Source organism: Amphibalanus amphitrite, unplaced genomic scaffold, assembly GCF_019059575.1.
Source record: "Amphibalanus amphitrite isolate SeventyFive unplaced genomic scaffold, NRLGWU_Aamphi_draft 001288F_arrow, whole genome shotgun sequence".
Lineage (NCBI taxonomy): Eukaryota > Metazoa > Arthropoda > Thecostraca > Balanomorpha > Balanidae > Amphibalanus > Amphibalanus amphitrite.
In genome coordinates, this window is record NW_024882781.1 from 130,633 (window position 1) to 143,339 (window position 12,707).

The 12,707-nt window shown below is 45.5% G+C and overlaps 1 protein-coding gene across 1 annotated transcript in view; it reads left to right on the forward strand.

The window, feature by feature from the left end:
• The first annotated feature begins 3,377 nt into the window (after positions 1–3,377).
• The window catches only part of LOC122371887 (NADPH oxidase 5-like), a 60,063-nt gene continuing 50,733 nt past the window's right edge, over positions 3,378–12,707 (forward strand). The window contains exon 1 of the mRNA XM_043348654.1: positions 3,378–3,521. The gene's annotated coding sequence lies outside the window, so the exon portion shown is untranslated. The remainder of the gene's footprint in view (positions 3,522–12,707) is intronic.

Below are 12,707 nucleotides of genomic sequence, written 5' to 3' on the forward strand. Positions count from 1 at the left end.
GGTCAAATTTCAATTTTCTTTTTGCACCTGTCCAACTCACAGTTTTGGACTGATTTCCTTCAAACTTTCAGGATGTGCTAAGTTCACCGAGTTGTATAACATATAGTTCGGGTTTTTGAGGTCACTGACCTGAGGTCAGTTAGAGGTCATTACGTCGTAATGTTAAGCCTATGGGAAAATACTAAATTCGGCAAATACTGGAGATATCCGCTTCGTTCCATCACTTTTGTGCTTTGAAACCACAGTACTTAACAGCAGGTCACTTGGTGCTTCTTTGTTTGGTGTACTTATCCATGGGTCAGGTCAAATGAGGTCAACTGAGGTCAAATGACGTTTTTGCCAATAACTTGACACATAATGACGCTAGAGCTTAAAAAATGGTATCATTGTGTTCCTGGTGATCAGCCGAATCGAATGATATGCGATATGATGCAATTTGGTTAACTTGAACTTAATTTATAAATTTAAGTTTACTTAAAATTTAAGAAAAACTTTAAGTACACTTAAAGGAAGATAATGAGCTTCCTTTTTTCTTACATAAAATTTATTCTACATCCATGCTATTTTTACTGTGGTTTCTATAAAATAGGAAAATTTCCTAGCACATTTTCGTATGTGAAAAATGATTTTTATTTTTGCAAAAAAGAAGCAGTACTTGCAGTACTTGCAACACCCACCGAAATGCGTTGTCCTTCTCTATAAAAAAGTCGCAGTGTATGGCGCTTTTGTTTCAAACAGCGACGCTTGGGTTTTTGTTTATGTTACCGTTTGTTTATGTTGTTAGCTTGGATGTCAGTGTCGTGTGTAGGGCGTTGGTTGTAGGTGCATAGTACCCTACAACCAACGTGTGTAGGTACTGTGGCCATTCAAATCAGATGGAACGCAGCTACGAAATTTATGTCATCCGGTACACATGTATTTCGACTCACTGGTATTCTAAGAAAGGTAATGTATTTGTATCAATGCATGAAAAGAATCTTTTGACATACTGACTAATGGAATAACTTATACCAAATTCTTCCAAAAATAAAGAGCCAGGCTGTGCTCTCATTCGTTCCTTATTTAAAATGAGAAATGCTGCAACTAAATTATGTATTGTCCGGTACCTAATAATTAAAAGCATTCGTACACGTCGAAAAAACAAACGTATAAGAAAACCTTTTATTCACGAATCGACCATAAAGGCAGCAATCAACTAAAATAAAATTTTCAAATATTATTTAGTTTTTACTCACCGATTTTACTTAAACCTGCAAGTACTTGCTCACCCATCACTACCAAGCGCGGAGCGCTTGAGCTACTTCAACTTAAAAAACATGGTAATTTTGTGCTTTCGGCAAAATGCAATGAATTTACATTACATTTATACATTTCCTACTAAAAAATGGTCCCAACTCCAATAAAGTGGGAAAAGGTCATAATCTCCCTTTAAGCAAGCTAAAAAGTATATCATTCGACGCGCCTTGACGTGCTGAGTTCACTGGTGCTTTTCTTTTTGCTCTATCTTAATTAGATCAAAAGTTATAAGCGAAAAACTTTTGACCTGTTTTTAGCGAAATTTTTACATTTATACCCCCCAAAACCCCCCTAAATATTGACCTAGAGCAACCAAATTTGCACAGGGGCGAGAACTCCAGGGGGCCCACCTATCTACCAAATTTGGTGCTTCTAGGTGCCATAGGAGCCAATCGCGAGGGGGGGGTCGCATCGACCCCCCCCTGCCAGGCCGTGTTATGAAAAATGCCCTGCCAGGGCGAGGGTTAAAGCTAAAAGCCTGATTTTTTTGAAACGCTGCTCTTTTATCCTCCTTTCTTGATGTCCACTGACAATTTCAAGTTTCTGTGGCTTTTGGTTTTGGAGATGTGACCTTGTTCTTCAGGTCATGTCATGATCCAAATGACAAATATCCAATATCTTGCGTTGGCTATGGGTCTTGTGAGCTTTTGACACCTTGATTTCGGCCTTTTTTGCCAGTCTTACCTCACAACTATCATGGAACATGTTGTTTGACGATGTACAGATGTCAAGGTCAGGGTCAAGGTCAACCTAGGTCATCTAAAAACATTGCGTTTTAGGCAAGCTGAATTTGTTTTTCGTGAAGTTTCTTTGACTGTATTTTTGGTAAAAGCTTCTCATTTCATGATCTCATGCAATATGAACACATAAACAATCGGTGCACACATCAGTATACACACAGACACACACAGACATACAAACACATATCATTGACCTTAACCTAACTTGACCTGAAATGACCTCAGCAGCAAAAACCTGGTCGGATAGTGTGACAAAGAGGTTGTAGCTGACTTGGCACCACAATACGGCATCGTCATCGGTATATGATGAACAGCGCACTTTGACTTGATATCCAACGGTGACCCAAAACAGCAACATTTTTTAGTTTCACCTGACCTGGAAGGTCAATAACTGACCTGAGAAGGTAAAACTGGGAATCAATAAATTTGTCTCTTCCAAAAAAATCTTTTTGGTCTTTACCGCAAAGCTCTATCTCCAACAGGAACGAAATGGCGCTTTCCCCCCCCCCCCCCATGTGCGTTCTAGGATGTGAAAATGGCATGTGCGGGCGAGGGTTGAAGCAAGTGAAAAATGAGTTGCCACTTTTTATAGAAACCCTTTATGCGATGCGTTACACGCTTCAGCCAAAACGGCTGATATTTTCCTCGCCTTTTAGTCGTTTCCTTATTTTGCGCCCAGACGCATGTATTGAAATTACAAATATGAAATAATGGCGGTCTTGTAAGAATCAAGTCGCCGTCCTCCATTGGCAATGGATCCTGCCAGGATCATACTAAATAGCACGGTAAACTCATAAAAGTTCATTAAATGATTGTTCGTAGCCTAGCATGAGCTCACAACAACCTTACAAAACCTTTGAGAACCGGGCAGTCAATGTGCCAGTGCAGTGGTTGGTTTCGTTAAGATGTGTAATCCGACCGTTTAACCGTCGCGGATGTCACGCAAAAAAAGACTATGAGGCAGGACTGAGAAAATATGTTGTGGTTTCCTGACGCACGGTGCTCGTAAACGGTGCAATTAGTTTGCTCAGATAAATGGAATAGGAACTCAATGGAAAACTTTTTTTCATTGTTCTTGCTCGTGTCATAGCAACAAGCAAATTTGTGTTTTGTGAGCATGCTCGTATGTACATAAGCTTCGCTCACCTGTCAACTGTACATACGCACATTATTCGTTTTATTACAAAATGCCCAGACAGTCACGGCTGAATCCCGAGAACCCCTCACATCTCAGCCTTGGTCCGCTGTGGCCACTGTCTGCCTGCCAGCGACCGGCCAGTGCCCGCGGCTGTCCCCCTCCCCTCCCCCGGCGCCGTCCGGTCTGGTGTTAGCGCCGTCTGCGGCCGCTGCAGTCTCCGCTGTCTCTCCAGGGGCGGCGCGCGGCGCCTCGTGCGTGCGCTGAGGTGTCGGGTTCGGTGTCCGGTGACAGGGGTGACAGGGATTGAACCGTGTCGAAGCAGGACAACATCCACAGTGGCCAACAAGGTGATGTACAGAACACTTGTGCATGAGGACTAAAAAATGCTAGCGTGTCGATGCCAATGCATGATCCGATAGATATGTCCAATGTCCATTATCCAGTGCAATATCAAACCATGAGCTTTCAATATGAAAAGACGTATAATGCTTTGAGTATCGGGGCATGTGAATGTCTGTCTTTCTGTCTGTGCTTTTTTAACCCTCGCCCTGGCAGGGCATTTTTCATAACACGGTCTGGCAGGGGGGTGGGGGGGGGGTCGATGCGACCCCCCTCGCGATTGGCTCCTATGGCACCTAGAAACACCAAATTTGGTAGGTAGCTGGGCCCCTCTGGAGTTCTCGCCCTTGTGCAAATTTGGTTGCTCTAGGCCGATATTTAGGGGGGTTTTGGGGGTATAAATGTAACAATTTCGCTAAAAACAGGTCAAAAGTTTTTCGCTTATAACTTTTGATCTAATTAAGATAGAGCAAAAATAAAAGCACGAGTGAACTCAGCACGCCAAAGCGCGTCGAATGATGTACTTTTTAGCTTGCTTAAGTGTACTTTAAGTTTTTCTTAATTTTTAAGTAAACTTTAATTAATCAATTAAGTTCAAGTTAACCAAATTGCATCATATTGCATATCATTCGATTCGGCTGATCACCAGGAACACAATGACACAATTATTTAAAGGTAGTGAACCACCTTCCAATGATTTCCCATTTTATTTTTCCTAGGATAAGAAGCTTCTGTTTTTACCTAATATCGCAAAAAAAAAATCAAAAATGGGCCTAAAATAGTGCTTTTTTTGCCTAAAAGTTTATCGGTTTTTCGATATGTATAACAACTGTAGTGGGCTGACCTGCAAACAGGCGTCGGCAACAATCGCGAATGCGGCGCACATGTGACAATAAGCAAAGGTCATTATAGAGTTACGACGTACGGGAATGAGTTATCAGCTGTCTAATCGTAGACAACTATAGTAGACAACACAATGTCGAATTTAAACTGTAAGCCTGTATTGGTATTGTTTCTTTAATTTGGCTGTTAATTTATGGTTTGAAATATTATTTTATGCAACATAATTGTTATGAAACAGCCGTCTCTAAAGTTATGACCCCATCTCACCACATGAAAGTGGCAGAAATGACAATGATCAGCTGACTCATTTTTCTTGGCCGAAGTCAGAGCGCGCGGCCCGACGCACCACCACCGCACCACAAAGTATGAGCAGAAGCCACCTGCGGTAGACCGCGCCCAAAGCCAGGGCCCCGGTAACGTGAGGTAGCCGAGTCGGGGCAGCGTGCGCTGACCCAAGCCGGGGCCGCGCGTCCTCTTGGTGTCATGTGATAGCCCGGGGCTGCCCGGGGATGCGGTAGACCGCGCCCAAAGCCGCGGCCCCGGCTTGGGTCAGCGCACGCTGCCCCGACTCGGCTACCTCACGTTACCGGGGCCCTGGCTTTGGGCGCGGTCTACCGCAGGTGGCTTCTGCTCATACTTTGTGGTGCGGTGCTGGTGCGTCGGGCCGCGCGCTCTGACTTCGGCCAAGAAAAATGCGTCAGCTGATCATTGTCATTTCTGCCACTTTCATGTGGTGAGATGGGGTCATAACTTTAGAGACGGCTGTTTCATATCAATTATTTTACATAAAATAATATTTCAAACCATAAATTAATGTTCGACAGCCAAATTAAAGAAACAATTCCAATACAGGCTTACAGTTTAAATTCGACATTGTGTTGTCTACGATTAGACAGCTGATAACTCATTCCCGTACGTCGTAACTCTATAATGACCTTTGCTTATTGTCACATGTGCGCCGCATTCGCGATTGTTGCCGACGCCTGTTTGCAGGTCAGCCCACTACAGTTGTTATACATATCGAAAAACCGATAAACTTTTAGGCGAAAAAAGCACTATTTTTGGCCCATTTTTGATTTTTTTGCGATATTAGGTAAAAACAGAAGCTTCTTATCCTAGGAAAAATAAAATGGAAAATCATTGAAAGGTGGCACACTACCTTTAAGCTCTAGCGTCATTATGTGCCAGGTTATTGGCAAAAACGTCATTTGACCTCAGTTGACCTCATTTGACCTGACCCATGGATAAGTACACCAAACAGAGAAGCACCAAGTGACCGGCTGTTAAGTACTGTGGTTTCAAAGCACAAAAGTGATAGAACGAAGCGGATATCTCCAGTATTTGCCGAATTTAGTATTTTCCCATAGGCTTAACATTACGACGTAATGACCTCTAACTGACCTCAGGTCACTGACCTAAAAAACCCGAACTATATGTTATACAACTCGGTGAACTTAGCACATCCTGAAAGTTTGAAGGAAAGCAGTCCAAAACTGTGAGTTGGACAGGTGCAAAAAGAAAATTGAAATTTGACCATGAACTTGTACCGGTTTTTCTGACCTGGTGACCTGACCTAAGGTCACCCGGACCTGAAATTTTCAGGTCATATGTAAAAAGGCTGCCTTATAAGCTGTGCCAAATTTGGCGGTGCTGGACACCGCCGTTTTAACGCTATTTTCGAAAAACCTTAGGGAAGGGGTCGCATCGACCCCCTGCCAGGGCGAGGGTTAAGCACTTGGGTATAGCCGCATAGCACACAATGGTAAAATGTGAAGTTAATCTTGACGCATTATAGCCAGTGAAGTTGAGTGCATATCTACTCACACTTGGTTTTACGGACCAGATGATTAAATTAAATGTCCGCAGAAGCTAGTGCCGGATGTGGAAGCTTATGTGGAACATGGTGGAATAAAATTCACACATCACATAACCTGGGTCTGAAAAGAAAACGAAACACGCCGTTACACCGGAAGCTCAGTGTCATTCGTTTTAGCATCACGTTATTATTGACACGTGGTAGATAGTTAACTTTATACATACAAGCGGGATGGAAAGAAGATCCAAATAAAGGTATTAGTAGAGCAGACGGTCACGCGAAAGTTTTCCAACCAAGGAGAGGCGCTTTACCCGGAGGTGCTTCTTTCTAACAAAACCTAAACAAACCTAACCTAACCTGACCTAACCTAACCTACAACCTACAACCTAAAAACCTACAACCTACAACCTACAAACCTACAAACCTACATACCTACCGTACAACCTACAAACCTACAGCGCCTCTCCTCAGTTGGAAAACCTTCGTGTGACGTCTGCTCTACTAATGCCCAAATGAATACAAAGGGAGAATATCTACCAAAATTTAAAGCATGAATACTTATTCTTATTTTAGTTTGACTTTATCCCACAACTTTACAAGTGTGCAGAGCTCCCAATGAAAATGAAATTTAGTATATCGATATTCTGCTGCGCTTGTGACTTTCTTAAATTGCTGCCAGCTCGAATGGACTCTTTTGCACAAACGGCTTGCGAATGAGCGTTTCCTGTTGCACATGTTTACTGCACCTTATTTATTGCTTTGAACCACTGCGACACTAGTCACTGGAACAACCACTGAGCTGTTGGCCTACATAGCCGGCGATATTCATCGTTGACCTTTGCCCAGATGTTCAGCGACCAAATATCTGTAACTGCCGCTTCGCTTCGGTAGCGACCACATGCGCAATAAACAGTATTTAGGAGACGTTTCATGGTTACTGTATCCTTTCAATAGATCAATAAGCGGCAACTAAACGGCACTAAAACGCTATTTTGTGGCTTATTGGTTCCCAGTGGTTGCGTGCTTTTAATTTATGCGCCGCACTGGGTCTGCACCAGGGAACTACAGAACTGGCGTTACCTGCTACATCATGACAAAGTGTTGAGTGTTTGTGGAATAGAGGACTTGTGGTAACCAATGTATTATACCTCTGATAAATGGTATTATATTGGGTAATTCCAACAGCTATGTTGATACATTTGATGAAATACTGAACCGCTTCTAAAAACCACCGATCGGGCTGATCAGTCATTCGAAGCATCTACCCATTCTCTCACGGGCTGCGCAGTGCGTCTAACAACTGAATTGCAGCTGATTGTATAGACACCTCAGAGCAGCGCTCTGCACCTGCCCACAGAGTAGCGTGAAATGGGCTCCCCAAAGCCCGTGGCAATAGGAACATAACTTTTGTTGCATAAAGTTTTGCAGTTCTATTGCATGTATCTGTTATGCTAGGTTTTAGAGCTCGCGTAGACGTTTGACTCTCGAATCTATTGCAAACTGCCACTTATATGTCAAATATTTGTGTGTGCTCTAGAGATTCCACTGTTTCCATTCCTTCAATAATTCGTCCGATGTGGGCCCGTTTCGAAGTTACACCGCTTCCTGTGTTCAGTGAGTTCGTCGTCCTCAGTTTCCCAGCAACTGATCACGGTCATCCGGGTACCGTAGTCACCAACAAAAGGCAATCATTTTCGTTATTAGTCAGTTTGTTTTCACGTCCGGCACTGACAGCAGAATGCCAAGAGTCTCTTGCCTTTCGGCGTTTGGGCAGACTGAAAACTCATTGTACGAGTGAGTATGTATGAATGTCGAGCAAGTCCTGTCCTTGTACCGGTAGGTATTCCAGTTCTCAGTCTTTTAGTTTTCGCTGGACCATCCGGGGCTGGCCTATTGGTGCGACCGATTAGAGCTTGATGTGGTTACCCAAATGCGTTGCTGGCTGTATTGTCTTTTAAACTTGTATTTAAAATAGTAAATTATGATATATTTTCATTGAGCCAAGCTAAGCTGTTTTGATAAAAAGTTAGCCGATGCTTTCAATAAAAGCACACCACATTGCCGTATGACCTGCAGCCTCCCACAGTGGCGTGTCGGTGCCGTGCCGTACCGTCCCGCCCCACCACGGACCGTATCAGCGCTGGGTGTCGGTCTCAGATTGACCCGTCACTCCGGTCGGCCGGCGATCCTCCCCGTGGCCCGGTCTGCCGGCCGCTCCGCCCCTGTGCCGGCGCTATAATGACGGACCGGGAGACGCCGGCCGGCCGGCGGCGACTCCCACCGGCACACAGAGGGGCGGGCGGGCCGACACGCGCCCTGCACGAAACCTGCAGCCACCGGTGTGTTAGCCGGAACCGGGAGCCAGCGAGGGGCGGTCAGAACCACGGCACCGCGGCACGGGCACTGAATCGCTGCAAATTGGGTCATGTGCGGCGGGGAGTCGACTGCGAGGACGAGTTGGTCGCTCCGGGGTGGCTCTGGACGGATTTATCGGCTCTCACGGGTGGGGTAACTCGTGGATTCGCGTGTGGCGGTGTGTGACAGGACGCCCTGAAGGCCCGCTGCGGTGGGCTACCGGGTGAAACTGTCAGCTGACTCATCGGTACCCGTGTCAACGGCGCTTCTTTCTTATTTCCAGTAATTAATGTCTGCAGCTTTGGTAGGCAGTCCATGAAGCTTAACCTGTTCAGTGAAAACTGTTCGCTGGGATAAAATAGTACAAACATGTCAAGACCGTAGTATAATTCCATTGCCTTTCAATGTAATAAGACCTGTTTATATTATTCAGTAGTTGGAAGATCAGTTAGATCTTCGGACGATTGCCTTTTATTTATTTCAGCATTTTCGTCGCTGGCGTTAAAAGTCGACAGTCGCTTACCGGGCAAACCTTTTTTTGCTGATTGACGTTTTGTTGTTGAGTACCTTTGTAAACCGTTCACTTACGAAACTCGCAGCTAACGATACTGAAACGTCATCGACATGAGCTGTGTTATGATCACATTGAGTGGGCCGTAACTCTAACCGCGGCTGCTTGTCACACCTTGACCGTGTAACTCCCAGCCGTGAAGGCCACAAACAACTTTATTGTGATTGGACTGATTGGAGATCGATCCCATTCCTTATTACCTGCGGAGCCGGGACCGGAGTGTTGTTACGCAACACTTTCACTTACGAACACTCTGAGATAAGGCAATGATCGACCTGAGCCTATTTCTACGATTGCATGAGAGGCCGATATATTATGCTAGGCGGTTAGCGGTAGCGAGTCTTTCGATGAGCTTATCCGTAGGTATGTGTAGTCGGGTTCACATAAAGGTACCTAACTGGGTGCTGTCATCCCCCTGTCTCAGCCCTCAGTTCACTGCCCTCACATCAGCCTAAATGGCACAGATCAGACACAGTCTAGCCCCACCTCCCTTCATCTTTTGACAAAGTCCCGTATTGACGGTGCACAACAATATCGGCACCGCAGACCCCTGGCGGTAGCGCTCATAATCTCTCGTTTCTGCCAGCCGCTCGTTTGGCTCCAGATGGCGTCATCGTCTCACCACAGAGTCGTGTAAACGTTGAACGTTCAGTCTCGAGTCTGAGATCAAACATATTGCCAAGCAAAAGGATTCAGCCATCTCCCTCCAATCCCTCTGAGCAATCCTCATGACACACATATCCTTATCCATGCCTCAAACACCTGCCCCGGGCTGGACAGTCACCTTCACCCGAATCGAGCAGCTACCATATATCGGAGATTGCTCCAGCCCGGCGGCGCACCAGGGAGGCCCCCAGACGTATGTCCCCCCCTAATTTCAACATACTTCCGGTTCCATACTGGTCTCATTAGACCAATCTCTTCGGATCTCTTTTGAGCTACTAAAAAATCGTTGAGCCTCAATGCCTCCCTTGGTTCGTCTGATCTCGAGTATAGGAATTCTATTCCGTAGACCGTACAAAGGTTCGCCTTGGGATCAGCCGCACGGCGACATCCTATATTATATGACCAGTTGCAAAAACTAACTTTGTTTGACCTGACCTTGACCTGGCCTTGGTGTGAACTTGGTCTCAACTGACCAAAGTTGATGAGCCTCATGAGTGAAGTTGGCTATTTTCTCGTATGCAAAATGGACCGAACACCATGTTTCACACGAAAAATGTCTGCATTTTTGTAACAATGTGATTAACATTTTGACCTTACCTACCTGTTAACAGTGACGTCCTTTAGCGGAATAAAGCCCAGCTTCAATATAGCGATGGAGGGAAAAGGAAAATAAAACAGCCCAAAGAAATGATAGCACGTCTTTTATTTTCAAATCACTGACAGAATAGACTTAGCCGAAGAGCCACGAGGGGGAAACTATAGACAGTTTGACCTGACCTGTGACGCACATACCTAACTGGTTTTCCCCGGGTTCAATCAAACCTAATTTTTCGGAAGATATCTTATGGCGCCATCGAGGTGGTATAGCCTGCATTTAAAAAATGACCAGTCTGTACGGGGACCCGCAGTTGCTACTGTACACGAATCCCAACTCCAGCCGTCTGTCCTGTCCATTAACCTTCCAGGCGGTGGGGGGGGGGCATTTTTTTGCCCCCCCTTTAGTTTTTTCGATATATCTCGAGAACCGCTGCGCCGATCGTCACCAAACTTTCAGTACCCTCCCGGGAGTAGCTAGCGCACATGGTGACAATTTTTTTTTCCAAAGGCTATGATAGGTTGGCCGTTAATGACGTCAGAGTGACGTCATTTTTGCCATTTTCGACCCAAAAAAAGGTTTCGCGGGAAGAGCTGTCACGCCTACAGCTTTAGAGATACAGAAAAATGTTCCGACATAAAAGGTGTGGAATCAATAGGGCTACAAAACTGCCATTTCGGCTTTTTGATTTTTTTGGAATTTGACCCCAAAAAATCAAAAAATATATTTTTTTAATTATAATAGCCAAAAAATCCAAAAAGGTTTTTGAATTTCGAAAAAACCGTAATATATGTAATAGTCCCTACCACCTTCTATCTACATACCAAATTTGAGATCAATACCTCTTTTTTTGGCCAAGTTATAGCGAAAAAAACTGTTCAAAATTGATGACGTCAAATTTTCAAACTCAATTTTTAGCCATTCTAGACCTCGTAGCGCAAAACAAAGAACACGATTAGACTCCCCGTAACGAGCTGCATCGAATCAATACCCATTTTATGCAGAAATATCAACTTTGAAATTTGACCTTTTTTGACCTGACCTTGACCTGACCTCCACCAGAAAGTGACCTTAACCGTACCTGATGGTCTTATAACCAATACCATTGAGTTGGAAATGAAAAACTGGCCATAAAACATGCATCGCACAACCTTAGTAAAGTTGGGTTCATGTGGTGACCCTTGGTGACCTTTGGTGACCTGACCTGTGACCTGACCTGGTATGACCAGTGACCTCTAATAGCAACATATGTACTAGACAACTGACGCCTTATCGCTGATTTTCGACAAAATGCGTTTTACTCGGTGTTATAGCGCTTTCCCTAGAAGCCCCGTGAACGGTGAAACATTTCATCTTTGACCTGACCTGTGACGTCATCGGTGACCCCGAGGTCAATGAAATTTGGTTTCCTTCGACAAATTTGACAGGGCTATCGAACGCCGTTTGAATTTTCCGGATCCGTCCAGTAGTTTCGGAGATACGAGGGGGGGGGGGCAAAAAAAATGCCCCCCCCCCCCACCGCGCGGAAGGTGGCTGGGAGGCCCACCGCCTGCCGGGCTAACAACCGATAACATTGCTATCGACTGCCGGTCCCTGTACATGAACAGCTGAGGTTTTCTGTGCGTGCCCTCTGACAGCTTGTCGTTGTTCCCTGTGAGGGTGCTGGGACAATTTACTCAGGGTCGCTGTACAGTAGCAACTGCGGGTCCCCGTACCAAAACAAGATGACGAGGGACTAAAACGCCCTCCGCCCTGCAGAGTTTGTGAATAGTCCTGGAGCACTTGTTAAGATATAACATTGCTTCCCCATGGGGCATGTGATTGCATCTGAACTCCGAAAGCGGCCAGCTGGACCGACTGTCGGACAGACTGGCAGACAGACATACAGACAGACAGTCAGACAGACAGTCAGACAGACAGACAGACTGTCGGACAGACTGGCCGCGTCCGGTGCGGCCTGCACCCGCCGGAGGGAAGTATAGCGGTCCTTCCGTTCCTCCCGACACCCAAGGTCACCGCGTATCTGACTGCAGCTCCCAACACCACCCCGACTAGGTCACGCCCGGCACGCTGTTCGGAGGAGCGGCCCTCTGTGGGTGACGAGCGCCCACCGAGAGCCGTGATCACCTCAAAGCACGGTACCGGCCGGCCGGACTGCAATTAGCTACTATTTTCACGGCGACGGAGGTAGCGATGACGTCATTTGAGGAAAGTCGACCGAATTTCTGCGTGACTGGCGACGAGTGTATGATTGAATGGGGCTAAGGCTGAACAGTCTTTGGTAACATCCGGCTTGCAAACTACGCTAACCTCACTTATAGGTCATAATGATCATGGTATGACCCAAT